We start from the raw sequence: 17,849 nt of genomic DNA, 5'->3' as shown, positions 1-17,849 counted from the left end.
CCAGAGGTCATGACTGGGCATTATCTACCATGGGAGTGTCATTCTTGGTCTCCTTCCTGAGGTTTTTGTGAGAATGTTAACTTGAGTCATTTGTACTGAAGTCTAGCTTTGAAGAATGGGAAGCCATAGAAAGTAGCAGGTCATGGCTAACAACTTCATTTTCTCTGTAACAGATGAGACAGGGTTATGAGAATGAAAATATTAGATTAAAATTCTGGATGAAGGACAATGCTGATAATTGGAAATATTCAGTGGACACTGTGGTCAGAAGTAGACCACTGAAGAGTAAAATTCAGTGAACCAACAAATCAGCTAACCAATCAATCAACCAACCAATGAACCAAATGGCCATCGTGAGGTATTTAATTAGGTAAGGAGTGACAGCACAATATCCAAAGTCAACCTATCAAACTACACTGTCTGACCTGGTCCTAACTTACTTGAAGGACTTTGGACAAGTAACTTAGCTTTTCCAATTTTTCCATATGCTAAAAGAGCATAATAATATGAGATCATACATATTTATCTTGAAATAAAAACCATCTTTTAGAATTATCTTCTAATCATTTTAGGACTTATGAAATAGGTGGAAACCTTTAAAAGTAGTACGTAGACAATAGTAAAAAAAGGAATTATGACCATTGAACACATATGAAGACTGAAGGATTACCTTAGTAGAAATCTTCAAACACATACATATTTACTGAATTTTTCTTTAGAAATGTTATAGATTATGAGCAACGATTTTTCATTTCTAGTTAAAAAGAATAAGACAATAAAACAATTGCAGCAGGAAATATTAGTGTTAGATTTTTTTTAAAAAAAGAACTTTCTAAAAGTAAAGAAATGTAATATCACCAACCTGATGTACATTAAACTTGTTTCTTTTAACCGTTTTCTACCAAGTTATTTTAAGTGCAAGCTCTATTTTGTATAAAAAAAAATGGTACTTATTATCTGAGAAGTTAATGACATATGAACAATTTAAAACAATCTTTCTAGAGAGGGATGAAAAATTTACTGAGAGTCTATACCTAAAAAAATCTAATATCATGAAACATATTGTCAGCTTGAAATTGGAAGCTTAAGCTACCTCTGTTAGGGGAAGGATCAATAATGCTGCTCTCTGTGTACAAAGTCTAGGTGAAAAACAGCAACAGAAAATCACTTCAAAATTTCCATAATATCCCTTCTTACTGACGGGTTTCTGTCATTAATGGTTTTCATCGAATGAAGAAATAAACATAATAATTGCATCTCATATGAATAGCCAACCAGCATCCGAACAGCAGTCATTATCTAAATGGATTTTGCATCGACTTGCCAGAAGTCCTGCAAGGACTCTCAGGACCATGAATTCTAACTCTGTTAAAATCCAAGGTAATAAACAAAGGCTCTGAAGGTGGTCGTGGGCCTGCTGCAGGGTGTATTTGTGTCTTGAGAAGAAATGGGATTAGCGATTTTTGAGAGGTACTGATGAAAAAAACAACCCGAAAGTAAATGTATTTAAATCCTTGAACCTTGTTGAAATGTTAGTTTCAAGCCAGTAGTGTTCTGATGGTTTAGTAGTTGTTGGAACCTATGAAAACTGAAACCAATTTTTTGCCTTTAGTGTTCAGGTACTTCAGTATTACTGAATATACATTGTCAGTCTCCCCAGGATAAGAGACATTTTCTGCCTGAAAAACTCTTATTCATCTTCAAAATAAATTGGTCACCTAGAGGACACTCAAAGCTTTACTGTTCCCTTTGGAAGAAAGCTACCAATATGGTGACATGCTTTCTAATTTTGTTCTCATTTAGTTCAGATGTATTTCTTATTATAATTAACAATGCTCTACATTTCCTGAACACTTTATATTACAAAACATTATCACATACTTTATTATAGTGAATCTTAACAACAGTCCCTGCTGTTTTATACTCCATTTAACATATGAGGGGAAAAGTTTAGAAGTGAAGTACATTGTGTAAGATAAGAGAGCTGATTAAATATCTCATCAGAAAAATATTGGGGGGGGGGCTAAATAATTTATAAGATTTTTTCCCTCCTTGGTGAAATTTATGTGGCTTGAAGACCAAGAGGCATCAGCCTTAAGTAAAAGGAAGAGAGGCTGAGCTTGCATTTAAACTTCCCTACTAGTTTCTCTGCTTTGACAAGCCATTAATTCAGCCCAAACGTGGTTACTGAGAGTCAACCAAGGTTCCAGGTGCTGGGTTAGATCACTTGCCATTCTTTCTTGCACAAGTCTCAACCTACTCAACAGCTCTACTCAGCAGCTGGCCAGGACTCTCATACACCCAAGACCATTCCCCAGGGCAGCTTTGTACCAGGCAACTTGTAGTAAGAAGAGTAAGAACTATCAAAACAGGCTTATGATCCCTTCTTACACTTATCATTTATTAGCTTTCAAGTCATCAGTATTTACTTAGTATCTTTGGGCTACTGATTCTTCAATTGTGAACTGAATATTAAAATGACTATATTGCAACATTTTTATACATATAAGAGAATAATGTAGCAAATCACCCATGAGGTAACAGGAAATACAATTGGTCTCTGCCCCTGGTTCCTGCTGCAGAGTTCCTGAAGTCCTTGTGATTTTCTCATTGATAAGAGCACAAATAGTTGGTCTTTGACCCTAATTCCTAACACAACCCTCCTAGAACCCTTGTAATTTCCTGGCTGATAGGACTATCTTTTGTTCTATTAAGGAAACACTGGGTTTCTGGATGGCTCCTGGATGGAGGCTGGTCACTGGAAAGACCAAGCCATAACTAGAAGCTTGAGATTTTCAGGCCCACCCCACCCTCACTCTCTTCAGAAGTGAGAAGAGTGGGAAATAGAGTGAATAATTATATGTCTATGTGATGAAGATTTCATAAAAATCCCAAAACTATGAGGTTTAGAAAGTTTCCAAGTTAGTAAAGGGATCTATGGTCCAGGAGGTTGACACACTCAATTTCACAAGGACAGAAGCTCCTGAGCTCGGGTCTCTCTCACACTTCACTCAATATATGCCTTCATCTGGCTGTTCATCTGCACCCTTTATTATATCCTTTAGTAAACTGGTAAGTATGTTTTCCTGAGTTCTGTAAGACACTTTCACAAACTAATCAAACCCAAGGATGTCAAAAGTGAATCTCAGATTCATAGATGATTTTGTCAGAAGCCCAGGTGACAACCTGGACTTGCCATTGGCATCTGCAGTGGGAGTAGCAGTCCTGTGGGACTGAGTCCTTAACCTGTGGTATCTGATAATCTCTTCACATAGTGTGAGAATTTAAGCCAATTGAGTTAAATCATACCCCACTGGTGTTGCAGAGTTGCTTGGTGTGCAGAAAAAAATCCCACACATTCGGGGACCAGAAGTATCAGAAGTAGACATATTCTGTGTGAAATTTAAGGAGACAAAGGAAGAAGATGGTTTCTAAATACATCACAAAACCACAGCCCATCCTTTCTTGGTCAGTGAGATGCAAGCAGGCAACTAATCCCCAACCAAAGATAAACAGGTGACAAGGATTAAAAGGATGTCCTCCCTTCATTTTAGAAGGGAATGTTGAAGGCTCCAAAACCTTGGCCTCCTTTTAACATAATTTTATTCTTCTTAGCAGGGATGGGGTCTCTGATGGTATCATTCATTCCTATTGAAAATCCATATTGGGCACCTATGCTGTCAGGCTTTGGGCTAAAGAAGAATAAGCTATGGTCCCCAACTTGGAAGAGTTTATCACATCAATTTATTATTTCATCTCCCATGGAGCATGGTGACCAATTGTTCTCCAGCCCCACCATCTGGTCTCTTCTAGAACACCTTCCCCATGGGTTCTCTGACAAGTGAGAGTCATTCTTTACTGATTACCTGAGAATTCATCCTTTCCCAAAATATTCTATTATAGAAGCTTATGGGACATAACTCCCATCCTTATACTTGATACCCCACAGCATGTTGCAAATTCCATTACCCTCACTCGCATTGGCTTTGTGTGCCCTGTTACATGCAGGTCCTGTCAGCCCAGCCCTAGTACAGGTTTACGATGTTCTCATAGCACCTTGTGTAGTGCTGCCCATCCTCCATCCCTCACCAGCAAGCATGCATTTGTGATGAATGAAGCTGAACTGGACTACATGAAAATGTGCAATATTAAGCTTAGACTTCAGACATTTCTAATAGGAAAAACTGTTAAACATTAAGAGACTGATACTCAAATCAGGTCACACAGTCCAGTCCCTTTGAGAAAAATCCATCTGGAGATGATTAAGTTGTGGTATTGTTATGGAAACCCAAGTCTGGATGCCTGTCACTCAAAATGTTAATACTCAAGGGAACTGTTTTGGCTGGAAAGGAATATGAACTTTATTCAGGAGGCCAGCCTTCTGGGGAGAAGGCAGGCTCTTGCCCAAAAGCCAACTTCCAGGTTTCTGGCCCTCAGATTTTTAAAGGGGTTTAATCAGTTAAGGAAGAGCAATGGTCTATGACTGTTTCTTGATTACGTGCAGACTCCATGATGCCAGCTACAATGTTATCTTGGTGCTCAGATGTTGTGCGAGAATTCTAGTTCCTTGGTGCCCCAGGGGTTGTGCAAGAGTACTCTGCTCTTTCTGCAAAGGAGGGCACAAAGGGAGATCAGTAAAGTCATCTGTGTGACTTAAAAAGAAAAAAAAAAACATTTTGCTCAAAGATGGCTGGGCTAATCAGAAAGCTAAGAGGGATTGAAACAGACTTGCTGGGCTCTGTGGCCTTAGAACATTGTGATCCTTTATTCCCCAAAGCCAGTGATCTGCAGGATCTCTAAGAAAGTAAATTACTTCTATTACAGATGAAGGGCCTCAAGTCAGCAACCAGGAGTGTGCTGATTTTGAAGGAAGTTAACCCTTAAGGCATCGGAATGCTGTTACAGTGATCAATCTTGGAAAAAATGTTGGTGGACTTGCCATACTCTTCATCTGGGGTAGCCTTTATTGTTCACCAATTAATCTCTTCTTTGTTACTGTCTTAGCAGTAGCAAGACCATACATATTTTATCATAAGCTAGAATCCTCAGTCCTTAGCAATAGAGTTTTTTTTTTTTTAAGATTTATTTATTTATTTGAAAGAGAGAGAGAGAGCAGGATGGAAGGCAGAGAGAGGGGGAGTTTTAAGCAGACTCTGAGTGGAGTACAGAGTCCAACATAGGACTCAATTTCATGACTTTGAGAGCATGACCTGAGCCTAAATCAAGAGTCCCGTGCTTAACTGACTGTCACTCAAGCACCCTGAGAGTTGCTTTTTTTTTCTTTCAAGATTTTACTTTATTAATTTGTCAGGGAGAGAGAGCATAAGCAGGTGGAGCAACAGGCAGAGGGAGAAGCAGAAACTCCCCACTGAGAAAGGAGCCCCATGCGGGACTCCATCCCAGGACTCTGAGATCACAACCTAAGCCAAAACCAAGAGTCCATTGCTTAACTGATTAAGGCACCTAGGCATCCCTCCAAAAGCTGGTTTTTAAAGGAAAAATTTTTGCCGAGTTTATAAAATATATTGGATAAAGCTATTGTTTTAATAAAATACTCAGCAGGATAACTGCTTGTCTGTGTCTGTGAAAAGAGCAATTTTTCTAAAAGTTTCTTTTATACTGACTCACCTTTCAAAAGATATCACATTCAAGATCTAGAACCATATTTTCCACTTTAAGGTGTTCATCCACACAAATAGCCTTCTGAAAGCTACTCTGCTGTGAGTGTAGCTTGACAAAAACCACTCAGACATGTCTCGCCTATCTAGCACATCTCTGTGCTTAATTAAGAGAGCAAAGCAAATACCAGAAAAGAAACCATAAGCTACTTTTTAAGTATTTTTTTTAAGATTTTATTTATTTATTTGACAGACAGAGATCACAAGTAGGCAGAGAGGCAGGCAGAGAGAGAGAGGAAGGGAAGCAGGCTCCCTGCTGAGCAGAGAGTCTGATGCGGGGCTCGATCCCAGGACCCCAGGATCGTGACCTGAGCCGAAGGCAGAGGCTTTAACCCACTGAGCCGCCCAGGTGCCCCAAGTAATTTATTTTTAACTATAAGCTACTTCTTCCATTTTTGTATTAATTCTTAAATCTTTTAATTTTAATTTAATTAGGAAACTATCACAGCAAATGACCTCAAGTGTAGTTGAATGAGAAGCTAATTCCATGTCTCTACTACTAAGTATTAAAAGTCAAAGAGGAAAAACTTACCACCCATGTTCTTGCAGTTTATTGTATCAGTTAATTTAAAGAGTTAATCAGTTCATTTCTGAAATGCTTAAATCAGCTTGTCTGTTTTACTTTGTGTTTTCCCTCTGACACTGGCAACTCACCTTGAACCTGAGTTCACCATACAAAGGCTATCAACAGGGCTCATGGCACATTAGTGATGGATGGATGAAAGCCCTGTACAAATCTGTATTGCTTCCAGCTTATGATTCTTCTCTACTCATTTTTCACTGTTACATGCTTTTGCTATTACCACACACAACTAGAGAAAGGTCAAGTCAGAAACAAATAGGAATTGAAGGCAAGTATTCAAGGACTGAACATATTTTAAATAAACAGTACAAATTTGTCTTTTCTCTGCTGACATTCTTAGGATAAGTCGTGTGAAAATGTATCTGTTAAATTTGAGTTTCAGATGAGAGATAATTAAAGGACAAGCAAGAAAACCATTTTAAATTTGGGTTATTGGGAAGGTAAAGGAGGTTTAAATGAAAACTATTCTCTGATAGGAAATTAGGTTAGGATTTAGTCTGGAAAAAGTTAGCATTTAGCATTGAATATTAAGGTGTTCAGATAAAACACAGACTACTAAATCAAATTTGTATTATAGATAATTGTTTAGGATCAATAGGTCTCAAATATTGCATGTAACATACGTCCACTTAACTTTTGTTATTTGAAAATCAAACTTAACTGGGTATCTTGGCATTTTTATTTGTTAAATCTGGTAACCTGAATTAAGATATTGAAAGTTAGGCAGAGAAAGGAAATAGGCTAAAGCTGAATTCTGTGACTTAAATTTTTGTGTGTGTGGTCACTCAATAAATATTTGGTGAATGAGTCAATATATTTAAAACATGCAGGAAAAGCCCTATTGGAGAGGAAAGATAATAGTATTTAAAGTCCTCAGGACTCAAGTTGGAGAAGAAATTATTACCTGACAAGAATACTTCTCAGTCTCTTGAAAAATTTACTCGAATAGCTTTTACTCCATTTCTAAAATTGGGACCATGCTTCTCTCCATAGGGGATGATTCAAGTCACCTTGTCAAACAGCAGTGAATGATAAGCATTATAATACTTAGAAAATATGTAAGAGAAATAAGGCTGACAAATGTGAAAGGTAAAATTCAAATACCTTGCTCTGAGTGGGGAAAATGAAGAGATTCTGCCCAAATAATTCAAATTCAATGAAGCAGATGAAACATGGCTATCACTTTCCAAAAGCAGCTTAAGTTTTAGACATCCTGAGACCCCACTGTCCCATTGAGACTTGCAGGGCTAACCCGGTCAAAACAGACCCAGAAGTAACCAGAGAAGAGGGAGGGTACCTAGATCAGGCTACAAAATGGCAGTGAAAAATCAAAGTCTACATTCCAAGCTCGTGGAGAGGCTGGGATGCCAGAGGAAAAACAAGGTAAGGAGAATTTAGGAGCTTGGTCCACACAGCTCTGTAGGTAGCATCTACTTTTTTTTTTTAAAGTGCTGAATCGAAGAGCCATGTTATTTTGCTTTATCTGAGAGTTGAACACCAGCTAGAGTTTGATTGCCATTAAATGATAACGGGGTCTGGACGCACAGCCATCAGAATCTGTAACAGCCATTACAGTTGACTCTCTAACTCAAGGGAATGTTCAGATCCTGAAGCTTATTTTTTTCTTCTTTATCCTTCTTCCTCTGTGCTAGATCCTAAGAGGCATTACTGGCTTTTAGGTAAGTGACTGGTGTTCTTGACATCCATGCGGAGAGACTACCAAAAAGAATTCTTTATCTCTGCTTCTATTTCTACTCTTAAGGTGAGAGGATTTTTTAATTATGAGTTCCAGCAAGGCAACTTTATTGAACAAAATGCCACAAGATAATGAATTCACATTTTTAGCAGAATTTTCTATCATTAAACATTTGAAATGGGAGAGACCAATAGGATTAAACATTCCACAGGTTTTTTTTTTTAATATTTCATTTATTTACTTGAGAGAAATACAGAGCACAAATGGTGGGGGGGCAGAGGGAGAAGGAGAAGCAGACTCCCGGCAGAGCAGGGAGCCGGACTGGGGCTTGATCGCAGTACCCATGAGATCATGGGCAGACACTTAACCAATTGAGCCACCCAGAGGTTCCTAAAGATTCCATAGTTTTAAAGTGTGTGTGAGTGTGAAAGCTTCTGGAGAAGTGAGGTATGTCATTCTGTCCTTGCGCACTGTCGATACCCCAGACACAGACACTAGTGGCAATAAGTCATGGTGAACATCTCTAGTTATCTATCTCTGAAAGACACTTAGGGTTGGTTATAGAGTAAGAGATGAAGTGGATTTCACATAATGATCATAACGGTACATGATAGCAAACACTGATTGAGCACTGTCTGCTTGGGGGTCTATCAATTACTACTCCCAAGAATTCCATGATGCAGGTATGAGTTCTTATTCCCATGTGCCTCAAGGAAAACTGGACTTCAGTGGGTGGCCGTCACCACTTCCCTCAGTTCCAGAAGATGAAAAGGATGCCAAAGGACTACTTCAACGTGCTTATTTTATGTATACTCATGTTTAATTAGTAAATATTTTCTAAGACTTTTGAAGTCAATAAACAGTTCATGGAAAAAAAAAAAAAAAAGAAACCATATTGCAACTTACAACCCCTTACATATGCAAGGATAGACAGGTCTAAAAGCTTATTTCATGGATACTGAAGCCGCTTTCAACTTAAAAATAAAAATAAAAACAAAAACAAATCTGTCAGAAGCATCAGAGGCGCACTGCCCGGCTGCCGCTGAATGCGGCGCGGAGATAATGTAGCAGAGTTAAAACGCTCTGACAAATATGGAGTCAGCATGGCAGTACAACAAGCTCCGCGTATTATGAATTTATGATTCAAATAGGATCCTATGGCGGAAGGCTATTTAACGGGTATTCTCAGGACCCAGCAGCCCGCAGTGCCTTTGTGAGGCTGATTTGTTTATCTTCTGTGCAGTGAGCCCGAGTTCACGGGGTACGGCCTGCAAAGCAGAGGTCCCGTCAGCTCTGGGAGGCTGAAGAGCCCCTACGCCACCCTCGCCAGCAGGGTGACCTCAAAGACACCGCGCTTACACTTGAACCTTCCTACGTCCCACATCGCCATGAACTTCGATGCAAGAACTCTATTGTTTACTAAAGATTGAAAGCAAATCCTTCATCTGCAAAGAGCTGTAGTTCTAATGACTTTACATGACCCTCCTAAAGAGAATTCCCTAACAACCGCATGTCTAAGGCTTCAGCAAGGTTTCTCTTTTCTGTCACAGTTCCTGAAACAAAAACCCTGTTGAACTAGCTGGAGGCCCTTTATTTCATTGCCTGTCACCACTTCACAGCAAGGGGATTAACTGAGAATTCCCTAAATTTAGATCCAACCTAGATCATTGCAGACAGTAACCTACATAACTCTTCCAATGGGTTGAGATATGTGCAATTGCCAATTATTGACTGGTTTTGACCCACAGAAATAGTAATTTCTTAGGGTTCAACTGAATGCTTGTAAGATTCCAATTTCTTCTTTTTTTTCCCCCACATGCTAACTTTGAGACAGGCCTGCTACTGTTAGAGAAGTCAGTGAGAAAGTCTCTGTCATCTTCAAAATCAATCTCTAAAATCCCCTAAAGTCCTCCCACAAAATCTTCAAGGGCAAACTGCCACATGCAGGCTTCCTATGTTCCTGTTTTAGGGACTGTATTTATTTTTAGTCATTCAAGGCAATTTTAGCATTTGAGGTTATGGTGCCTGAGGCAGAAACTGTCGATTTTGTATACTGTGCATACTGTGCGTGGGCACAGAGGCCAGGGTGAGCCTGTGCAGTACTCCGGGGAGGGACCTCACTTAAATTTAAAACGGAAAAGCACACTCTTTCCATCAAGCACATATGCTGCGTTAGGAGCAGCACCTTGTCCCGGCTTAGCATCTGCTCAGGAAGGAAAAGCACCAGCAGGTCCTATTCTGGGAGAGCTTGCTTGTGAGCTTGTTGGTTTTCTCTCTAGGCAATGTGGGACACTGTTTTAAATGCGGGGGCTGCGACTGGGAGTCAGTTTCCCAAGATCACCATCATCCAGTCCAGTCCAGGGAGGGAAAGCAGGGCGAGCCTGCCCCAGAAAGCTGCACATTACTGTTCCTTTCATTTACATCCCTCCTGTTGCCTCTCCAGTGACACTGTGTCCCTGCTTTCTCTCCCCCACACACAGCTCAGCCAGATTTTTGTTGTAGTTACTGTTGAAGAGAAGCTAGTCTGTGGGTCTATAGGTTGAGCCAGAGCTGGCCTGTCTCAGCAGCACCAACAGGACGGTCGCAGGTCTGTGTTCAGAGACAAGAGGAATCCAGCTAGCCATGGTAAATAGAGGTGGATATCCTGAAAGGCCACAGTCACTTACACTAGTGTTTTAGGGGTACATGAGTAGAAGAGATTGTAAAACATATCCACAAGGGCTTGACCTTGAACGTGTTCTGCCATGGAAAACCCAGGTTAATTTTTATCAAATTAAGATGCAACACTGTAAGATCTCTTTCCCTTACCTCTCTTCAGAGGACTCTGTAATTTATTGACAGTGACAAAAACCTTCTAGACATGAAATTAATGTGGGACTAAAAACATTCCAAAGTGAATTTTAAAATATAGACATATTTTTTAGGATGCATTTGTCTGAGAAACGTTTGTTATTTTAATAACAATCAGAAGATATAACATCCTTGGAATTATTTACTAATTGTGCTAATGGCTTTGAAAATTCTTGGACTTTGTATCTTTTTCTTGATTCTGTCTTGATGGGTTGTATGTTTCTAGGAATGTATCTTTTTTTTCCCCCTAAATTGTCCAATTTGTTGTGTAATTGTTCATAATATTTCTGTATGATCATTTTTAATTTCTGTGGCATCACTTCTAATGTTTCCTCTTTCTGATTTTATTTATTTGACTCGTCTCTCTTTTTTTCTTTGCTGGTATAGCTATGGGTTTGATGATTTTATCTTTTCAAAAGATCACTTAACTTTCATCATTTTTTCTGTTTCTATTCTCTATTTATTTCTGCTCTAATCTCTATAATGTACTTTCTTCTATTAACTTTGGGCTTAGTTATTTTTCTAGATCTGTGAGCTCTAAATTAGGATGATTTATTTGAGAGCTTTCTTCTTCTTTTAATATTGGCATTTATAATTATATACTTCCCTCCTAGTACTATGTTAAGCTGCCTCACATAAGTTTAGTGTGTTGTGTTTCATTTTTACTTGTCTCAAGATATTTTCTAATTTTCCTTATGATGGACTAACGGTTATTCAAGTACACATTATTTAATTTTCATGTCTTTGCGAATTCTCTCATTTTCTTTTTGTTATTGATTTCTTATTTCTGGTTTCATTACACTGTGGTTAGAAAAGATACTGGAGATGATTTCAATGTATTTAAATTTGATAAGACTTGTTTTGTGACCTAGTGTGAGAGTATCCTGAAGAATATTCCATGTATGCTTGAGAAGACTGTATATCCTTCTCTTCTTGGGTGGAATGTTCCATATGTTTGTTATGTCCATAAGGTCTCAAGTATTCTAGTATTGTTTAAATCTACTGTAACCTTAGTGCTGCATGCCTCGATGATCTATCCATTATTTAAAGTAGGGTATTGAAGTCTCTTACTATTATTCTATTGCTACCTAATTCTCCCTTCAGATTTCTCAATGGTTGCTTTATATATTTAGATATTCTGATATCAGGTGCATGTATGTTTGTTATATTTTCTTTTGGAATTGATCCTTTTATCATTATGTGAAGACCTTCTTCATTTCTTGTGAGTTTTTTGTGTTTGTTTCTTTTTTGTTGTTGTTGTTTTGGTCCAAATAATTTTGTCATTTTATTTGCTTATTTATTTTTATTTTTTCAGTGTTCCAAGATTCATTGTTTATGCACCACACCCAGTGCTCCATGCAATACATGCCCTCCTTAATACCCATCACTGGGCTCACCCTTCCACTCCCATCCCCTTCAAAACCCTTTGTTTATTTCTCAGAGTCCACAGTCTCTTGCTTTGTCTCCCCCTCCAATTTACCTCAATAGTCTTAAAGTCTATTTTATTTGATGTAAGCAGAGTCAACCCTACTCTTTTGGTTTTCATATGTATGAAATATCTTGTTTTCATTCCATCACTTTCAGCCCATGTATGTTCTCACAGCTAAAATGAGTCTTTTGTATACAGTTGGATCTTGTTTCTTATTCATTAGCTTCTTTATATCTTTTGATTGGTGTGTTTATTTCATTTATAATTAAAGTAATATTTAATAGATGAAGACTTTCTCTTGTCATGTTTGTTAATTGTTTTCTATTTTGTAGTCCTTTTTTTGTGCTTTTCTTCTCTTGAGCTTTTCCTCTGTGACTTGATTTTTTTTTGTAGTGATATATTCTGATTATTTTCTCTTCATCTTTTTTTTTGTATCTACTATAAGTTTTACCTTTGTAGTTATCATGAGATTAACATAAAAAATCTTATTGCTATAAATAAATAAAATCTTAATAAAGAATTTACTTTTTAATATTGTGTATTCATGAAAAGATTTGTGTGGTTATAATTATTCTAACAGTTCTATCTTCTAACTTTTACACTAGGCTTAAAGTGACTTATGTACTACATCCACAGTGCTATAATATTTTGTATTTGTCTTTTTTAAAAATTTGCCTTTACCACTGAGAGTTATACTTTACTCAAAAGACCCTAAATAACCAAGGCAATCTTGAGCAAGATGGACAAAAAAAGAAACATCACTTACTGTTTCAAAATATATTGCAAAGCTACAGTAATCAAAACAGTTTAGTACTGGCACAAAAACAGATACACACATCAGTGGAACAGAATAGAGGCCCAGAAATAAACTCACACATACACAGTCAACTGAATTTCAAAAAAGAGGCCAGAACACACATTGGGGAAAAAAGTCTTTTCAATAAATGCCCCTAAAAAAATTGGATAGTCACATGCAAAAGAATGAAATTGGACTTTTATCTTACAACATACACAAAATGTAACACAAAATGAATTAAACGCTTATATGTAAGTCCTGAAATCATAAACTCTTAGAAGAAAATATGGGAGAAAAATTTCTTGATGTTGGTTTTGCCAGTGATTCTTTAGATGTGACATCGAAAGCAAAGAAAATGAAAGCAAAAATAGACAAGTGGGACTACATCAAACTAAAAGCTTCTGCACAGCAAAAGAAAAGAATGAAAAGACAATCTATAGAAGAAAATTTGATGAAACTTTAAATTGTGCTAATTCCAAAATATACAAGGAACCTCCACAACTTGATAACAAACAAACAAACAAAATAAACAACCCAAATAAAAAATGGGTAAAGGAACTGAATAGACATTTTCCTGAAGAATATGTACCAACAGCCAACAGACTTATAAACAGGTCGTTAACATCACTAATCATCAGGAAAATATAAATCAACACCACAATGAAATATCATTTCATACTCTTTAGGGTGATTATTATAAAAAAAAATGTGGTTAAAGGGAACCCCTGTGCACTGTTGGTGAGAATGTAAATTGGTGAAGCTACTACAGAAAACAGTGTGTAGATGCCTCAAAAAATTTAAAGTAGCACTACCATGTTATCCAGAAGTCCCACTTCTGGATATGTATCCAAAGGAACTGAAATCAGGATTTTGAACAGACATTTGAACTCCCATACCCATTGCAGCAGAATTAACAATAGCTGAGACATAGACACAAACCTAGTGTCCATTGATAGACAAATGGATAAAGAAAATGTGGTATAGACATATACTAAATATTGCCCTTGACCCGCAAGGATGACAAGAAGCCCCAGTTCAGATTTATCTTCTCTCTATTTCCGCAAGTCTACACACTTATATACGTTTACATGACCAATCAGCGAGCAGGGTACAGGAGGGAGCGAATCAGGCTGTGCACCTAAAGGAATAACTTCGCTAGCAACCAATGCTGTTTATTCCTCTTTGGGTATTCTACTTAGTCTCACGAGGCAATCCTAACCTGGCAACTAGCCAGGAGCCATCTTTTAATGGCAGAGGCCACCCTGGCCAGGGGCCTGCCTTCGACATCTCCCCCTTTTTTCTTTTATGGCAGGGATCGTGCCTGTCTTAGGTTGTCAGTGACGGGGAATATCCTTACCCACCAATCTTACCCGTCGTTGACTACCGATCCAGCATACTTGGCCACACTTAGGGGGATGTTCTAGCCTCGATGGCTAACAAGGCCTGCACCATGGCTTGCTGTTGCCTATGTTGCTGTCGCCTCCAAATTTGCAGTTTCCTTACTAGTAGAATCAAGCCCACTACGAAGATTGTCATCAGACCAATTACGCTAGCCCATTGTTTCGTAAAGGTTAACACATCTTGCAATGTTTGATTATCTCTGGGAGGGTTGCAAGCTCAACTCTGGTGTTATTTATCCTTGTTATGCCTAGTAGCAGGTGCTGAGTGTAGTTTTGGAATTCTGCGAACTAATTCCCCCGCAAGTATTGGGAGAGCTGTCGGGAGACATTCTGTAAGTCACTCATATTAGTATAGGCTATGGGAGTTACACAAATTGCCAGGAAGGGTGCTATACATCCCAGTCCCAATAGGGCCCCCAATATGTCCACCTGTTCTTGAACCAAATCCACTCTCTGGTTGACTATCAGGATTCCTGCTTACAGATGTGCATTGATCTGAGTCTGTGTTTGAAGGGCAGCCGCTGTTCCTTCTGCAAGGGTGTTCACAGCTTCCGCAGTGGGTATAGTTGCAGCAAGCGAGACTGCTGCTGCCGTGGCAGCTGCTGTAGATATAGCCAATGCTGTCACAACGGCGGCTGTGATACCAAAATCTCTCTTCTTTCTAGATAGCACCACTGGTAACTTGTACTCTGCGGACCTTTACTCCCCGCTTTACCACGGAATTCCCACTTTTGAACGTGGCTAATGTCCCCGCTTTCCTGCGGGTTACCTTACAAGATTCCTTTATTTAGTTCCCGGGTTTCGGCGCCATTTATCACCCTCGACCCGCAAGGACGACAAGAAGCCCCAGTTCAGATGTATCTTCTCTCCCTTTATTTCCGCAAGTCTACACACTTATATACATTTACATGACCAATCAGCGAGCAGGGTACAGGAGGGAGCGAATCAGGCTGTGCACCTAAACAAACAACTTCGCTAGCAATCAATGCTGTTTACTTCCTCTTTGGGCGTTCCGCTTAGTCTCACGAGGTAATCCTAACCTGGCAACTAGCCAGGCACCATCTTTTAATGGCGGAGGCCGCCCTGGCCAGGGGCCTGCCTCTGACACTATATTATTATTCAGTCTTTACAAAGAAGGGAATTCTGTCATTTGTAATGCAATGGATGAATTTGGAAGATATTAATGCTAAATAAAATAAGCCAGATGCTATAGGACAAATACTACCTGATACCACATATAAGAGGAATCTAGGCACTCTTGGGTGGCTCAGTTGGTTAAACATCCAGCACTTAGTTTGGACTCAGGTCATGATCTCATGGGTTGTGGGGTTGAGCCCCATGCTGGGCGCTCCACTCAGAGGGGAGTCTGCTTGAAGATTCTCTTCTTCTGCCTCTCTCCCCAGTCTCTTTCTCTGTCTTTCTCTCTCAAATAATTTTTAAAAAGATTTTGTTTATTTATTTATTTGTCAGAGAGAGAGAGAGCACACACAAGCAGGTAGAGTGACAGGCAGAGGCAGAGAGAGAAGCAGGCTCCCCACTGAGCAAGGAGCCTGATGTGGGACTTGGTCCCAGGACCCTGGGATCATGACCTGAGCTGAAGGCAGCAGCTTAACCAACTGAGCCACCCAGGCATCCCATTTTTTTTTTAAGAGGAATCTAAAAAGGTGAGATTCATAGAAGTGGAGAGTAGAGAGGTGGTTGGCAGGGCCTCGGAGCAGATTTTTGCAAAAGGTATAGAGTCAAGAAGAATACATCCTACACATGTGTTCTATAGCATAGTGCTTAGAGTTAATATTATATTATATATTTGAACATCTGCAAAGAGTGTAGATCTCATGTTAAGTGTTTTTTTATAACAGCTAATAATAAATATATAAAGAAGGCAGGAGGAACCTTTTGGAAGTGATGGATATGTTCATTGTATAGACTATGGTGATAGCTTCACAGATGTATCCTTACCTCCAAATTCATAAATTTGTATACTTCAATTATGAACAGCTATTTATATGTTGATTACATTTCAATCAAGTGGCTTTAAAAACTTAGAAACTAAGGTTTTGAACTTGCATTTTTGAAGAGTTACTATTGTCCCTTTAGCAAACATTTATTTTCAGTTTATCTCTGATAAAGGCATGAAGGAAATGATAAATCAGGAAGGTTGCTGGCCCTGGTAAAAGCTGACCAGTGCCTTTTTGTTATTAAAGCATCTACTGGTGGTTAAAATAAAAAAGCAAGACTGTCCTATATTACATCATCTTCTATGTTATTTACAGCAAATAACCTTGGTCCAATCAGTTTTTCCATTTCTTTAGAAGTTTCCAGGACATGAATATTCCAAAGCAAGGTGAATTTTGTATTTTGGCTATTGTCCAGGCGGTTTGTTCCCAGACCATCTCACACAAGAAGATGCTTCAGATGCAATGCCCTCTGGATTTGAAATCGAGGAGACTCAGAAGCTCCAGAAAAAGGATGCCTTGTGGGTAAGAATACTGAGCAATGCTGGCAGTTATAGGAGATTCTAGTGCAAGGGGTTCCTCAGCAGTGTGGCACGGCTGCATGTCAAACCTAAACCACGGCACCATCAGGGAGAGCACACATGTCAGACGGCACTCCATGCATCCTCCATGCAAGAACAAAGCCCATTCCCTGTAACTCAGGGCCTAAAGGCCAACTGGGTATGTTCTTCTTTCTTAACTTAGAGGCTCCCCTTGCCCTATAGGATCTAAGGTCTTTTTTTTATGTCTAGTAGACATTTTAAATGTTTTCTTCACCTTTTAGAAGGCTTCATGGTGACCTTCCAGGCCCAAGTAGCACATTCAGTTGTGTGTGTTGAAAAAATAAGTAACTAGAACAATAATTTAAAAAATAAATAAATATATATATATATATATATATATATATATATATATATATATATACACACATATAGGGGTGCCTGGGTGGCTCAGTCATTAAGCATCTGCCTTTAGCTTGGGTCATGATCCCAGGGTCCGGAGATTGAGTTCTGCATCATGCTCCCCACTCAATGAGGAGTCTGTTTCTTCCTCTCCCACTCCCCCTGCTTGTGTTCTTTCTCTCGCTGTCTCTCTCTCTGTGTCAAATAAATAAATAAACTCTTAAAAAAATTATATATATATATATATATGTGTGTGTGTGTGTGTGTGTATATACACATGCATACATACACACACATATAAATAGAAACAAATGATTATATATGTTATTTAATTTTATTTTTGAATTTTTAGAGCCTTTGCTATTGATCTGGGCATTAGATTCCATGAAACAGCTTTTCCCACTCGTGACACCAAACCAGCCTGCAGTGGATGGTTGTGGGGAAGAAACCACTGATCCCATCAAACACAATTAAGTTAGACAGTTGAAAAGTCTTTTTAATACTGTTCACCAGCTTTTACT

Source organism: Mustela nivalis (assembly GCF_964662115.1).
Source record: "Mustela nivalis genome assembly, chromosome: 8".
Taxonomy (NCBI): domain Eukaryota; kingdom Metazoa; phylum Chordata; class Mammalia; order Carnivora; family Mustelidae; genus Mustela; species Mustela nivalis.
This window is presented reverse-complemented; position numbering follows the sequence as displayed.